Source organism: Hoplias malabaricus, chromosome 11, assembly GCF_029633855.1.
Source record: "Hoplias malabaricus isolate fHopMal1 chromosome 11, fHopMal1.hap1, whole genome shotgun sequence".
Taxonomy (NCBI): Eukaryota; Metazoa; Chordata; class Actinopteri; order Characiformes; family Erythrinidae; genus Hoplias; species Hoplias malabaricus.
In genome coordinates, this window is record NC_089810.1 from 10,399,168 (window position 1) to 10,411,392 (window position 12,225).

Here is a 12,225-nt window from a genome sequence, read left to right on the forward strand (position 1 = left end):
TATTCTGGGCAAATTCTGCTTCTTAAGTGGACATCAGTGTTGACTCATCCCCTCACCTCTCTGAGGGCTAATTTTACATTCTTCACTTCACTTAATGCAGTAATGGAATGGCCCTTAAGCTGGTATCAGGGATTCCCCCGAGGGGAAGTGGCAAGCCAAAGTGGGTGAGGGCAAGTTAAAACCAGAATAGAAATGGAGGGCAGGTATATATATAATTTACCACTTCACTGCTGCAGATTGGGACTGCGTCTTGGAGCACGTTAATGGCATACTCACGGAGAGAAAGCACATTTCTGGACAGCTGTTCTACTGACTTATCCTTGCACAGAAAGACCTCAAAACCTCCCAGTTTTTTTTTTATACACAGGCACACTTCAAATGCTTGTAGAAAGTTGCACCAAAAAAACAAGGAAATAGGAAAACATATTGGTGTGTTGGCCAGATATACACACACTGTCCACATGTTAATGAGAATATAAAACATTTTGGGAACACTTAGCACAGTGGTCTCCTATTATTTCTCCTCAGAGGCAGCAACAGTACACAATCAAAAGCCAGAGGTCAAACAGATACAGCAGATTTTACTGATGTGGAAATATACATTCAAGTTAGAAGTGTCTACTGACAAAAAAACTTGGGAGATACTCTTCACACTCCTCTCTTGCAAGTAGTAAACATCTGTGAAAAAATAAACGATTTCCAATGTTTTCACAGACAAATTAGATTTTATATTGTGAGCTGCTGTGTAATATCATCTTTCCTTTTAATCACAATTTTAATTATTTGGGAACAGAGGATACAAATTGTTCCAGTTTTGTCAGAGGGATTTTTACCCAATCTTCCTTGATACAAGACTTTAACTGCTGAGAAGTCTGTTATTATCATGATGTGCCATAGTAGACAGATCTGGATGTCCATATATTCACTCAAGCGCACACGCACACAGTCCAGAAAACAACAGTGTTGTGGCAAGTGCTGAATGAGGTCTTTCAGAATAAATGTGCCACAATGAAGTGTAATCACTATCCAATCAGAATAATTCACTAAACTTGGAGCGTTGTTAGGAAACCAGTCAAAATAAACCCCATGGTTGGTGTGTGTGTGTTTTAGCGCCCTGTGGTTGAGGGTTAGTGTGTTAGTTCCTTGTGCTGAGATGTGGTGAGCAGTGGTGTAATTTACTTTTGGGTAGGCCTGTGCAAAAGTAGGTGGGCACAATTGTTCTTTCTAGAATGATTTAGAAAACATGCAAACCCTAGGGGTGTGGAGGAATAGATATCGGCACTAGTTTCGGTTTTGGCCAGCGCACTGATGCTGGGGTGGGGAATTGTCATCGCAGATGTGTTGAGGTAGAATAAGGTTGAGTTTCTCCAAGATGGTGCTATTACAGCTGCGAAATCATTGTGATGTTTCACTGACCTGGCCTCTATCATTGCTACTCTACTCTCAGCACAGCAGAAATTGCACTATGTAGCATTTGGAGCAGGGTAGGAAAACACCCACCCACTCACACACATACACACACACACACACACACACACACCAATATAGATTTCAGTACAATGTAAAATCTAGTTAAACTAGAGGGGAGCCCCAGGAACCCCCACATTTTGCCTAATGTGCCTTTAAATGCAAATCCACACATTTTTTTTCGGTTGGGTGATTATGCTTTTCATTTAGAGACAATGAGCTGTTTATGTTTGAAGTCCTCACTGAAAAGCTATACAGTTGTGTAATGATTAGACTTTGTGGTGTACTGTACACATTCCACATTTCAAAATAGCAATCCTCATGTATTGATTTCAGTAAAGAGGTGAACTCATGTAAAAAATGTAATAGTAGATGTTCCTTTCATTGTGGCAGGTATTCTGCATATTGATTTGGAAAAACAATGCATTGTGTGCATTGCATTTCAAGATTTTCCACTCTAGTGCCCGTTTGACACAAATTCCTCTCTGTGGGTGTGCACTAGATAAGAATCAGAATGATATTCAGAATGCAAATGGCACAATCCTAAAAATGTAACCAAGTTAATGCATTAAAGGCATCAGATTCTCTGTTCACATGTGGGTGGAGTATCCGTGACTCTAGTTAAGTTGCTGACCTCAGCCCTCAGTTCAGCCTTTGATGAAGCACCGTCAGTGAGGACAGACACAACTTTACTCATGTCTAAGTCACTTTATTTCAAATAAATGGAGTCATTCATTCATTCATTCATTCGTTATCTGTAACCCTTATCCAGTTCAGGGTCGAGGTGGGTCCAGAGCCTACCTGGAATCATTGGGCTCAGGGCGGGAATACACCCTGGAGGGGGCGCCAGTCCTTCACAGAGCAACACAGACACACACACACACATTCACATCTATGGACACTTTTGAGTCACCAATTCACCTACTAACGTGTGTTTTGGACTGTGGGAGGAAACCGGAGCACCTGGAGGAAACCCACACAGACACTGGGAGAACACACCAACTCCTCACAGACAGTCACCCGGAGCTGGAATCGAACCCACAACCTCCAGGCCCCTGGAGCTGTGTGACTGCGAGTCATTTACTTTAAAATGCATTTGTTACTCATGTGCTCGTGTAAGGAGGCTGGCACAGAAAGCCGTTCTATGTCCATCATATCGCAAGACATGTCAGTGATGAGTAACATGAAATCCTCCTCAGATTTTGTGGGGAGGTTCTTACTAAAGAGGCCATGACATGTTTCAAAATGTTTCTTTATATGAATCAGCCTTCATCACTCCACAGAGGACAGAATGTTTTATTTTCATGATCAACTTTAAAATAGTTAGTTTCTTTTTATTGTTCATACATTTAGTGAACAATAATGTATCTCTACCATGCAATTTTAGAGCACATCTATTGTTCCATTGATCATAAAACTTCCACACAATGTAAAGGACAGCTGTTGTGTTCTGTAGTGAAATTCTTTTTGAAGATATCCAAATTAGCAGCTTATTATCAGTTTGCATTATGAAAATGATCATTTGAATATGGAGGCACCTTGGCTGATCTTCATAAACTATAAATGTTTAATGGTCAGTGAGGCAATCTTACAACTCATTCTTAATTGTTATTCTAATGAAATCTTCTTATTTTGGGGTGCATCTGAATAACACAGGAAGCAGGAGCAGATGTTATACCAACCTTCATCGAGCTTTCAGTCACTGGAGAATGTAGATCTTCACAAGGAATATTTTACTCATGTTTGTTCCTTAGAAAGGGCTCCAGGCTGGAACAAAATGCATGCTTTATCTACACATTAGTCATTTATCACCCTAGGTAGGCCTGCGTTAAGTACTTCAAAAAGAATATAGGATCTGCCCCATAAATCTTTTGTCAGTTGTGCGACAGTGTAGTGAACTGAGTGAAGTAACTGAATCATTTCAACAGACACAAGAACCAGGTCCTCCACCTCGGTGACGTCTTTAAGATGTCACATTATTTGTTTGCCATGTGTTGCATTCCACAGGGTTGTAAAAATATTTTCTTCTGACCCTTTTGTGACCTACAAAAAAGCCCCTTGTTCCTCAAAGAAAAGGAGAATGCAATGAACTTTGGAGTGTTTGTGTGGACATACATTACCTAGCTTTAAATGGGCTTATTTGTTGTCTTATTTGAACCTTATTCATCAGGAATCATTACATTTGTTTGTCTTAGACAATACGTTTAAAACACGTTTTTACAGGAACCGTTGTTTTCTTGAGGAACCTACAAAGCTCTTATTCAAAAGAACCTGTTTTAGCACTTTTATCTTCAAGAGCGTTAGTCCAGAGAGTATCAGGTTAACAGTATCATGTTAGAAAGTGTTTTTATGTGTAATTATGTCCTGAATGCTCTTTTGGTTTGAGATCAATCTCCTTTCCTTAAAAGCAGACATTTTCCTCGAGCCTCTGAATAAAGCCCCTTGTTCCACCAAGAGAAGGGAAGTAGAGAATGCAAGATATTAAATACATAGCTTTAAATGGGTTTATTTGTTGTCATATTTGAACCTTATTCATCAGGAATCACTACATTTGTTTGTTTTAGACAATACCCCAAAAAGTATTTGGAAAATTTTACTGCTGATATTTTTTTCTTGCTTTATTTAATTCAACTGCACGGTGAACATGACTGGAATCGCATTTATGTGTTTGGAACCAAATGGCATTACCATCTTTCAAATGGTGGGTTGTATGTTTCCAGTCATTCTAAAAGAACCACATCTTAACTGAACATAACCTCACTGACACCACTGTAAGATTAACAGCCCTAGACTGTTTACTTATGGCTGGTATTCTTGCCAAAGCTTTCTCTACACAGAGTCTGTCATAGGTCTGAATCTATAACCAACACTGTTATTTTGTTAGACATCATGAAGTAAAAAAACACTAATGGTTAAAGTGTTAAAAAGTTTGTATACCTAAAATAACAAGCAGTTCTCTTTTTCTAATGCACTACTTTTCCAAATAAGGTTATAGAAAACCCTGAATGATCTCACTGTATATGCAGATAAGCAGCAGATTGCGGTGCCCTTTTTTTTTTCATGCCTAAAAGGAAGTGAATTCCAGACACCAGCAGACTTCTTGTTCCGGTTCTCACTCGCATACTTGATCAAATGCGAGTGATGCCAAAAGCACAAGTGTTAAAAGCATTGACAGATTAATCAGGCCTATGATACAGTTTACGGAACAGTCCTTTGACTTTTTGCCATATTGTGCACATGAAAGTACAGTCGAGCTGACCGTAGCATTGCCATTAAGTGTTGACTTCCAAGGAAAGAATTTGCCTCTGCTGGTTCCTTTCACCTCCGATGAGACCAAATCTGTCCCACCTCATTTGTTTAGCAAAGCAGGCGAGTTGTTATCATGAGATGGAGTGCGTGCTGCCTTGTGTATGGTTCCTCTATCTGAGGCTGTGACTTGTTCTCTCGCCATTGGCTGCTGAAGCACAGTTTCAGAAAAAAACAGACATCCAAGAAGGGAGGTAGTCATTAATCAGGCAGAGACTCTGACATCATTCCAGCGAAGAGTGTGGAGGAGGTTTATGCCTCGCCTCTCTCTCTCTCTCTCTCTCTCTCTCTCTCTCTCTCTCTCTCTCACTAACTCACACTTTCTCTTTGTGATATGAACTGTAGGCAGTGAGGAAGTTTCCTCATTTCCAAACCTGACCTAACCTAATTCTAGGAACTGTATAGGAGTTGTTTTGACACAAGCGGTGTGGGTTCTTTTGCTGTTCAGTAAAGTAGTGCACCTTGATAATATCAGCAATGAAAAATGAAATAAAAACCAGTGCACGTGATGTCCTTGATTCCATCTTATCACATAAGCCTCATTTGATTGTTTACCAAGATGAGAACTACGTAGTTGCCCCCCAGCAGACTGCTAGCTGTTAAGGTGTCACTATGGTTGGGTAAACACTTCTGATATTTCCTCCCAGTGTCCTTTGGTGTGAGGGGAGCTCCACGGAGCTGTTCCTCCAGGTACATCTGAGACATCAGAGAGTTGGCTGATGTAACTCTAAGGCTAAGTGAACTCATAGAGGCACTGGAAGTGCCACCTGTAGCCTACTGCCAAGCACGTTTCCATCAGCCAGTGCTGCATCTGTCTACTGGGATGGAACCTCTGATATTATCATGCACTTGCTGAGAGATGATACAAAACCATCAAAGGTCCAACAGAGCAGACAGTGCTAGATGGTTTCTGCATAAGATATGACCATTTATTTTCTTTCAGATTTTAAAATGTGTTATAATCTTAAGTCTGCATGTCTGTGTGGTCTTGCTTCCAAACCAAGACTTTCTTTGCACATCCAGTTACCAAGAAGCATGACAGCATTTTTATAATCAGGTATCAAGATATCAAGGCATCAAGGAGTGATATACAATGCACCACTTGTGGCTTCCTAAGCAAGCTTTCACTAGAAGGTTGTTTAAAAAAAACGTTTTTACAGGAACCATTGTTTTCTTGGGGAACCTACAAAGCTCTTATTCAAAAGAACCTGTTTTAGCACTTTTATCTTCAAGAGCGTTAGTCCAGAGAGTATCAGGTTAACAGTATCATGTTAGAAAGTGTTTTTATGTGTAATTATGTCCTGAATGCTCATTTGGTTTGAGATCAATCTCCTTTCCTTTAAAGCAGATATTTTCCTCGAGCCTCTGAATATTTTATTTATTTTCCATTGTTATTATACTGCCACTGCTCTGTAACCTTGAGCACTATTCTGGTGGGAGAGAGACAGAAGCAGTCAACGTGTTCACATCTCTATAAATCTCCCTTCACAAGTGCATTATTCTGTCATGGGATTCTCTGTAAATTTGACATTTTGGGGTAAAATCCAGTTAAAATCTAATTGTCATCACACACTCTTTTTAGTAATGAATAAGGGATTCTATGACACACTCCAATAAAAGCATTTATTAGATGTGATCCCCAAATATATATTTATTATATATGGTCTCTGTCTAAAAACATGTATCTCCATTTTTGTCAATTTTTCATTTACTACATGTTTTGAACACGGCAGCAGTCCATATCATGTGAAAATTTCATGATGAATGAACCAATAGAAATGCTCCAGAATGACTTGGAATTAAATATGTTTACATTCACTTCCATTAAAAATACTAAAAGGCTTTTTCCTTCTCCTGTAAAGTTACTATTTTTGAAGATACATATTTTTAATTGGATGGCGACGATATATAAGATTGATAAACAATGGAAGAAAATTTCAGATTTGGCCTAAAGTCAGTACTTGAGGTCAGAAATCTCAAGGGCATGGAAAGTTAATGCATTTTAGATAAACATAATGTTGTTGTAGTTTATTTCTCAGCAGTGATGTGAAGAAGAATGAAGAAGATTCTCCGCAGACACGTCTTGAGTTATATAAATTCACTTTTATTCACAAAAGAACAGCGTCCTGCAAGTTCCTATAGAGCCTGGAAAGAGAGTTTGCCCATTCTCGTCCCTCAGCTCTCATATCTCCAGTTTATATAGGATTAATTCCTCTCAAATTAAGGTAAGGCATATTTCACTTAATTACATTATCACATGCTTTGGGACTGAGAGAGAGCAGAAGACCCATTTCCTGTGAGTTCTTGTCCATTGGACTTGGGGCCCCCTAACTTAATTATTTCATCCCCCATGAATATATGGAGTCTCAGACTTTTGGAATCATACGCATTTAGGGACAATACAATATACTTCAGTGTTTTTCAAACATTTAGTTAAAAAAATGATTGAATTTGCTATTAGCCCTGATGTGATTAGATAAATAGTGATTGGTTGGTGCCTTCTCCACCTTGAAGATTAAAGCAGCATAAAAATCAAGATTCCACAAATCTTGCGTCACCTCCTGGGATATTGACCATTAAAATCTATGTTGTATCTATTCACCATTTCTGCTTTGTTTCTGTTGCAATTGATGTGCTCTGCATTTCCTTCATACTACTCCTAGAAAATAATCTAAACGTATATTTAGTTCATGATATAGTTTAATTCAGTGACCATATCCTCCTAGAAGACATCTGTGCATGAGGTGTGGTTTATACACTAGTACAGGGGTTCCCAAAGGGTCTGCGCCAAGCTATTACACAGGGGGCTCAACAAATCAAATGTATAAGAAACATAATGCATGCCACTTGCAATAATTCCACTATAAATGTGTTTTGTTACTTTATTTTGTTTTGTTACATAAGAAGTCGCCATTTTAAAAATTAATTACGATATTTAAAATAAATTCCAGTGGACGTTGGAAGCAAAAGACATGTCAAAGTTAGGGAACTCAAAAATATGCTCATCTACAAAAAGGGGGCACAGAAACATTTTGGGAACCACTACACTAGAAGACGAACTATAAGTGAAATAAGGAGTCAGTGCCATGGCTGAACATGTCCGCGTTATAATTGCAGTGTTCCAAAGACTTTGTACTCAGAGTTGTATTCAGACAGACAAGGTTTCTTACATCATAAACCTAAGGAATCAATCCTATCAAACTACAGGGTGGGGCTTTCGAGCTGCAAGCAAGCAGTGGTTGTATGAGTGAGGGAAGAGGCATGGACTGACTGCAAACTGATCTGAGTGAAAACAAATGTGTAGAGATACAGCTGTGCCTCTTTTAATTTTGTTCTTGGACATTCATTCATTCATTCATTATCTGTAACCGCTTATCCAGTTCAGGGTCGCGGTGGGTCCAGAGCCTACCTGGAATCATTGGGCGCAAGGCGGGAATACACCCTGGAGAGGGCGCCAGTCCTTCACAGGGCGACACACACACACACACCTACGGACACGTTTGAGTCACCAATTGACCTAACAACGTGTGTTTTTGGACTGTGGGAGGAAACCGGAGCACCCGGAGGAAACCCACGCGGACACAGGGAGAACACACCAACTCCTCACAAACAGTCACCCGGAGGAAACCCACGCAGACACAGGGAGAACACACCAACTCCTCACACACAGTCACCCGGAGCGGGAATCGAACCCACAACCTCCAGGTCCCTGGAGCTGTGTGACTGCGACACCACCTGCTGCGCCACCGTGCTGCCCGTTCTTGGACATAAGTTCTTAAAACATTTTTAGCGTCTAACTGTAAGATATCTAACTGACGAAGAACCAGACCATAAAAACACTCCTTTGGGGAAGAATGGGGAAGCAGATATTATGACAATGTGGTTCTGAGAAATGAGCCAATGATCCTCTCTTACATTCGTTTGGCAACTGTGTTAAGATTATCTGATCAGAATCATGTATCTATTCATAATGATTGTCTGTAACCACTTATCCAGTTCAGGGTCATGGCGGATCCGGAGCCTACGTGGGGAAGGTGGGGACACAAGCCTTCACCGCGCGTGGTCAGATTATTTCATTTTAAATTCTTGCAATAGATTATAAAAAAATTCCAATAATACACAACATTCAATGCTTTACTTCATTCCCATCCAGAATCTATATGGAGGAGTGGGAATATAGAAACGAGCACAGTTTTTTAACTGTATTTTTTCTTTTCTTTTCATTTATTAGTTCGTTAATTTGTTCATTCATTCATCCATTCATTTGGTGATTTTTTTTTATTTATTTAGACAATGAATCAAAAATGTCTCGGCACTGTCAATTAGAGAAATATAATTCACAGGCACCTATTATTCTGTCCCGGTTTCTGTTTAAAAGCCACAAATCAGTGTTTCCTCTGTCAGTCAGTCATTATCCAATTTACTGCATAAGTGTTTATTTTTGCATATGTGCTTGGTTTCCATGTTCCAATTTATTTTTTTTTTTCACTTTCCTATTCATTTGTTCCCATGCTGGTGTTGTGTTCCTTCTCCCGGGGTGTTGTGCTGTGAAGAAGGATCTCTGCCAGACACTGTCTAGGGTTTTAAATACATTTTAATTTCACAAAGAAAACAGCATCTTATCAGCCATAAGGGCAGGAAGAGAATCAGCCAATTCCATTCGTCTCTCTATTCATCTTTCCATATCTCTAGTCCTCTCTTTCTATCTCTCTCCTTCTGTCTGCATAAGGTAAATGTTTATGTTAATGTTATGTTAAGGTAAATATTGCATGAGGATTTGTTTACTTCATTTCCTGTTCTGGTAAAGAAAGATAACTAGGACATCCTGTCTTTCTACCTCCAGGAAAGAAGCTTACCCCAATATCCCATTCTTACAGAGACAAAAACCCCTATATAGGCACCGATTCATGTACTGCACACACTTAATAACATATCTATATGTGGACATTAAATCATACGTCATTTGTTTAATAAAAGCCACCTTCCACCTTGTTTCCTTTTAGTGAGAGTCAGTGCTGGATCTCTTTTTTTGTATCTTGCAAATGGAAAATTTTACAGTGTCCTTGGGTCTCTTGAAAGACGCTTTCAAATAAAAAAATATTGTTATTATTATTATTATTATTAATTTTCTGTATTATTTAATATAAAATATCAAGAATATTTCTTTTGGATCAATCATTGAAATATTTGATTATATTGTAAAGGGCAGCTGCAACTGCAGGGTTTTGGCCGAAAGGATGGATGATAAGACAAATGGTCAGTGTGGGCGCCAGGTAAATGGAGATACAGTAGTCACAAAGCCAATGTGAATAAGGAATTCAATTCAATCATATTTCTTAATGCACTACTTCATTTTTGTTCTTTATTGTTCTATATGTGTTATGATCCCTACCTTGGCATGGTTTAATTGTGGGGTTTTAGGTGAGGGTCTCGTGTTGGTGTGTGATTGGCTGTAATAATCTGCTGCCACGGCAACAGAAAATATAAGGAGCTGTGTGCTGGTCTGCAGGGAGATGCTTCACCAAAACCAAACTTCTGAGCAGAGAACAAAACCCCAGAGGACGTGGTGTGTGGGGGTTAAAAAAGGCAACCAGCTTGTCTAGACTACACGGCGTTAATCTCAAAGGATGGACAATTAGGTCCTACTAACAGATGTACTTCCACCAGCATGATGCAATGGCTACCAAACCCGAAAAACATGTACTACTCTGCTATTTTATCTCTCTGAGTATGGCACAATAATGTCACTGATAATCTGGCAAAAACAACTGAAAGGAACATGATCAACCTTTTGTTCATTTAGTACATTTTGTGCACACAAAGGAATATCTGATTTAATCTTTAACTACATAATTAAGTAAACACAAGCAAGCCATTTAATAGAAACAGAGGTCATCCAGTGACATTGCATTCTGTTGCTGTGAGGGCTGCTGCTGCTTTTCTCAATAGGCAGGAGAAGCAGTTTTGAATAAGCAGGTAGTAATAAAAAGGCTGATATGAACAAACAGGGCCAAGGCATGGAGGAAAAACACACCAATAAACCTCCAACTAAGCTATTTTATAATACAGCAAACAACAATCTCCAGTTTCCTGATAGAGAAGGTTCATTTTCCTTTAGACCCAAACATAGTGGGGGAACTCCATGTAAGGACTGAGAATAAACTGTGTTGCACCAGACTCTGGTAATAAATGACTGGGTTCTGGCCTTGTCTACCAGTTATGGTCAACCATTAACTAAACAGGATGTCTGTGTCTTATAAACAAATGGAAGATTGAATACCTGTCTGTGCAATCTGCATTTTGTCAAAAACCATGCTCATGCAAATTATTTTGCACTGTGATTCACATTAGAGCAGGGTAATATCAGTGTTTCTTACAGGCTTACAGGCTAAAGGCTACTACCTGGTGACAGCATTGTCTTCAGTAAATCGTTGTTGCCTGTATTTAGAAGGTAATTTTTTTGCTTTCCAAATAAAATTATGATTTTTTTGTATTAAAAATGTAAAATTCACTTATAATATTACATCCGTTATCATCTATATATCTGCCTGGCCTAAACACTCTCCTTCTAACTGCGCATATATTATCTGTGTGATAGTGTTTAGTACCCTAACTTGACTGTGTTCTCACATATGTTGTGGCAGAAAGAAAAAAAACCCTTTAAATCATTTTAATTTGTTGTTGACTACCCTTTTTTCCTCTATAGTGTGTTGGTGAACCAAATAGAAAAATGTGTGTAACTCTGTAGACATGCTGCGAAAAGTTTACTATGTCTGTAAATGGTTTCCTCATCAAAAAAAAAAACAGAATGATGTTGTTAGGCAATTTCCTGGATATATATTTTATTACCCAACACACATCTGGAACACCAAGTGAAGCTAAATGTTTCAAGAGTCCTCACAGGTTCTATTTAAGGCTTTAGATGTGCACTCTTTTGTAGTTGAATACACTCATTCATTGTCTGTAACCGCTTAACTAATTCAGGGTCATGGTGAGTCTGGAGCCTTCCCGGAATCACTGGGCGCAAGGCAGGAACACACCCTGTAGGGGGCGCCAAGCCATCACAGGGCCACACACACACACATTCACTCAGGCCTACAGACATTTTTTGAGCCACCAATCCACCTACCAACGTGTGTTTTTGGACCATGGGAGGAGGAAACTCACGCGGACACAGGGAGAACACACCAAACTCCTCACAGACAGTCACCCGGAGGAAACCCACGCAGACACAGGGAGAACACACCAGACTCCTCACAGACAGTCACCCAGAGGAAACCCACGCAGACACAGGGAGAACACACCACACTCCTCACAGACAGTCACCCGGAGGAAACCCACGCGGACACAGGGAGAACACACCAACTCCTCACAGACAGTCACCCGGAGGAAACCCACATGAACACAGAGAGAACACACCACACTCCTCACAGATAGTCACCCGGAGGAAAC